This window comes from Symphalangus syndactylus, chromosome 11 (genome assembly GCF_028878055.3).
Source record: "Symphalangus syndactylus isolate Jambi chromosome 11, NHGRI_mSymSyn1-v2.1_pri, whole genome shotgun sequence".
Lineage (NCBI taxonomy): Eukaryota > Metazoa > Chordata > Mammalia > Primates > Hylobatidae > Symphalangus > Symphalangus syndactylus.
The window spans coordinates 110,967,687-110,972,895 of record NC_072433.2 but is presented as its reverse complement, the minus strand read 5'-3'; positions in this window follow the sequence as shown (position 1 = coordinate 110,972,895).

Sequence of the window (5,209 nt, the reverse complement as noted above, 5' to 3'; positions counted from 1 at the left end):
TATTATACATCCAAGTAGATTGAATAAGGGGTTGAACACATGATTCTGGAGTTCAGAGGAAAAGCTTAAGCTTGACATCAGCTCAGAGACAGGACTTAAAGTCATGGGACATGATGAGACCATTTAGAGAGTGAGTGTAGTCAGAAGAACAGATGTCATCCAACATCTAAGTCATCAGACACTCTGACATTTACAATTGGAAGCAAGAGGCAGGAACAGCATAGAGACCAAAAGAGGTAGGAGGAAATGAGCTGAGTATGGTAACGTATGTTTGAATACAGGTTCCATGGCTCATCTACTGGGGGATGTTTGCCCGGGTCCAAACCTGTTTGGGTCTCTCCATGGATAGTTCTGCCTAATTCTGATGTCTGGTATTGATAACCATACTTGGCTAATAGACTTGGATAAAGCCATGTCTTTTTATCTGACCCTGAGGGTCATTTTTGTTATTTTCTAAAATTGTTCAGGACTAGATGGGAAAGAATGCTATTCATATTAAGACTCCTTTGGGGCCTCCTAAGAGAAGAAAGAAAAACTGAACAAATACATTTGGTTTGGAGTACTAAACAAATCTTTGGATTTTTTTAAACCAACCACCAAATGTATCATATATTTAGGGTACTATAGTATTTTTTCCAAAAAACAAAGATAATGTATTTTGAAACATATCATGGTATTTCTGTCCATTATCTAGTTTTACTTTCCTTTTAATATTTATTCTCAACAACAAATGAGCTATTCTTGTTGTTCTTTGGAATTCCATAATTTAGCATTTGGTTAGGATAATTAATTCATCATTTTTTTTCCAGTAAATTTGCCTGTAACATATATGGTGAACATTTTGAGATATGGAAACAGGAAATTTTTAACTCAAAAATTTTTTCTCTAAAAAAAACTTTGTTCTTTTTATTATTGCTGATGTTTCTTCTTCTTTTTCTTTTTTCTTTTTTGAGACAGAGTCTTGCTCTGTCACCCAGGCTAGAGTACAGTGGTACAATCTCAGCTCACTGCAACCTCCACCTCCCAGGTTCAAGCGATTCTCCTACCTCAGCCTCCCAAGTATCTGGAATTATAGGCACCCACCAACATGCCCAGCTAATTTTTGGGTTTTTTCAGTAGAGATGGGGTTTCACCATGTTGGCCAGGCTGGTCTTGAACTCCTGACCTCAGAAGATCTGCCCATCTCGGCCTCCCAAAGTGTTGGGATTACAGGTGTGAGCCACCGTGCCCGGCCGTTTCTTCTTTTCTTAAGAAAATCTAATCACTCATATGGAGGAGCCTCCATATTCATTGGCTTTTATTCTATATATTTGTCCTGTTTTCACTTTTTCTTCAAGGTAACTTTTTTTATTCAAGGTAGTTTTCTCAAGGCCAAAACTGGCTCTAAGAACTGATATTCTATATCACCAATATTAAAATTGTATACGACCTTCAATACTTTCTTTAGCAATGACAACTTTTCTAGCTCACTATGTTGTCTCATGATCTTCTATTCTATTTATTGATTATAACTTTTATGGAGCATGGTCAAGGGGGTGGTCTCAGCTTCAATAATGAACGTCTTTCTCGAAGGGAATTGAATACTGGGTTTTGGTGTGTTCATCCCACTTTATCTAATGCATTCTCTATGTGACTAAAATTCCTTAGTTTCAAGAGTGATGATGTGGCTTTTTTCCTTTGCCTTTTTAAAACTTTGCTGTTTGTTTATAATTTTGTTCAGCTTTAGAGGAGAAAGACTTTGTAAACCCACCTTTACATTGCTTTTTTTTTCCCCAGAAGCTTTTGATTTCTTTAAGAAAAAAAAAATTTGCAATAAAAACTTTGGCTTATTTTCCCTGGCATCATTTCATCTTTTTAAACTGAAAAATGATAAGTGGGTGCAAAGTGAAAGAGCATTGGCATGAAAGTCAATTGCAAAAACCTAGAAGTAGGCAGCTTCTAAGAGATACTGTCTGCATGAACCTGGTGGGCTTTTTAGTTTAGTTTGTGCTCCTTTGATAACAGTGTCTGCATTCTATTGTAATCAGAGTGCACATAATTATAGTTCAGAAAGATATACTCTGGAGTTTGTGTTTATTTACTGTCCACCTCAAATATTACATAAACCAGGTGAATTCAGATGTGTACTCTGACTCAGTTCATTGAACCTTTATAAATTGTTTGTGTGCATGTGTTTTAATCAACTTGCTGTTTTGACTCACAGAAATGTACTCACTTGGTAATTTTTTTCCTTTCATCCTTCCTTCCTTCTTCTAAAATCTAATTTACCCTAATATTTTATTTAATGACTACTTATTAAGAAGACTAAACAAAGATATTTTCTTCTTCTCTAATTTTGAATATACTATCCAGAAGACTATTTCTCCTAAATAACTTACTAACCCTTACATTTTTGCTTGAAAGCCACAAAAATGCCTGCAGTATAAAGCTTATAGGGATTTTAAGGCTACTCGTTTTTTGCATAACATTTCATCTTTTAGGGCATGTTTATCACATACACAATCCTGAACTACATTAGTCATTTAATTATTTGTAGTAAGTTAAATTAAAATAACAGTACACAGCTCATGCTTGCTTTTTGTTGAAGAACAAATAACTTGGCCCTCTAAGTGTGTATCTGTCTCTGTCACCCTTGTTCTTTTCTCTCATTCCTGCCCATATATTCTGGGAAGGGTGCTATGTGGGCATTATTTTGCCTCCACGATCTCTGGCTTTTGTGAGTTCTGTTACGGTGCAGGGAAAAGGGAACTTTGTAGATGCAATTAATGTTACTTATCAGTTGACCTTAAGACAAAGAGATTATCCTGTATTATCTGTGGGTGCAATATATGTGAGCTTTGAAAAGCAGGAGAGAGAAGTAGAAAAAAAATGCCAGAGAGAAGAGATTCAAGATATAAGGAGGACTCCACATGCCTACATGCCATTGGGGCTTTGATGAGAGAGGCACTGTGATAGTGAATGCAAGAAGTTTCCAGGAGCAGTCAGCAGACCCTGGCTGGCAGCCTGCAAACAGATGGGGACCTCAGGTGCAAGGTCTCCAGAAAAGAGCCTCACCCTGCTGACACCAGGAATTTCATTTTGTGAGACCCAGAGCAGAAAATCCAGCTGATTGCACCCAAACTTTTGACTTGCAGAAGCTGTAAAATAATAACTCAAAAGGAGGAGATTAAGATGATAAAATGGGGCTGGGCGTGGTGGCTCACGCCTGCAATCCCAGCACATTGTTAGTCTGATGCTGGCGGATCATGAGGTCAGGAGATCGAGACCATCCTGGCTAACACGGTGAAACCCCGTCTCTACTAAAAACACAAAAAAATTAGCCGGGGGTGGTGGCGGGCACCTGTAGTCCTAGCTACTTGGGAGGCTGAGGCGGGAGAATGGCATGAACCCGGGAGGCAGAGCTTGCAGTGAGCCGCGATCATGCCACTGCACTCCAGCCAGGGCAACAGAGCAAGACTCTGTCTCAAAAAAAAAAAAAATAAACAAATAAAATAATAATAATAATAAAATGGTATTCTAAGCCACTAGGCTTATTGTAATTTGTTACAGCAGTAATCAAAAACTAATACAAGTGCCACATGCCAGAAACTTGGAATTTCTGCTGAGAAATAAAGTAGAGACAAGTGGTAATGAAGGTGGCCTGGAGAACTGATACTGTTATCAACTCTTCTCAAAGAGTGCCATGACACACAAATTAGGGAAGGTGACTTCTCTGCAGTTAAAGGTATAAGTTAGGCAAACTGAGGAAACTGAAAGCAAATCTCCCTTTGGAGACACAATATTTCAAGGAATAGAAAGTTGGGATGTAATGATTCCTCCTAAAACAGGAAAGCTAAGAACTAGGCACAATAATCAGAGAGCCTGTGAAGATGGTGAAGATGGCTCTCTCTCCTAAATGAGCAAATGCAGAAAAAAAAAAGCGGGGGGGGGGGGGCTTTAAAAATACACAACAGATTTTTTTTAAAGGGTTTTTTCCTTTAATTTCACTCATTTTCTAAAAAGATCCAAGAAAATGGTACGTGCATTCAGAGACATACATGATCAAGAAGAAATCACATGTAATCAGAAAATATTCCATGGGCATACAAATTCTATTGGAAATTTTAAGATGTAATTGATAAAGTGAAGAGCATTAGGAAAAAGAAAAAAATTAACTCATGCAGTTAAAAAGGCAAATCTTTATTTTATTTTATTATACTTTAAGTTCTAGGGTACACGTGCACAATGTGCAGGTTTGTTACATATGTATACATGTGCCATGTTGGTGTGCTGCACCCATTAAATCATAATTTAGCATTAGGTATATCTCCCAATGCTATCACTCCCTCCCCCCCCCACCCCACAACATGCCCCGGAGTGTGATGTTCCCCACCCTGTGTCCAAGTGTTCTCATTGTTCAATTCTCACCTATGAGTGAGAACATGCAGTGTTGGTGTTTGGTTTTCTGTCCTTGTGATAGTTTGCTCAGAATGATGGTTTCCAGCTTCATCCATGTCCCTAAAAAGGGCATGAACTCATCCTTTTTTATGGCTGCATAGTATTCCATGGTGTATATATGCCACATTTTCTTAATCCAGTCTATCATTGATGAACATTTGGGTTGGTTCCAAGTCTTTGCTATTGTGAATAGTGCCACAGTAAACATACGTGTGTATGTGTCTTTATAAGAGCATGATTTATAACCCTTTGGGTATATACCCAGTAATGGGATAGCTGCGTCAAATGGTATTTCTAGTTCTAGATCCTTGAGGAATCGCCACACTGTGTTCCACAATGGTTGAACTAGTTTATAGTCCCACCAACAGTGTAAACGTGTTCCTATTTCTCCACATCCTCTCCAGCACCTGTTGTTTCCTGACTTTTTAATGATGGCCATCCTAACTGGTGTGAGATGGTATCTCATTGTGGTTTTGATTTGCATTTCTCTGATGGCCAGTGATGATGAGCATTTTTTCATGTGTTTTTTGGCTGCATAAATGTCTTCTTTTGAGAAGTATCTGTTCATATCCTTCACCCACTTTTTGATAGGGTTGTTTGATTTTTTCTTGTAAATTTGTTTAAGTTCTTTGTAGATTCTCGATATTAGCCCTTTCTCAGATGGGTAGATAGTAAAAATTTTCTCCCATTCTGGAGGTTGCCTGTTCACTCTGATGGTAGTTTCTTTTGCTGTGCAGAAGCTCTTTAGTTTAATTAGATCCCATTTGTCAAT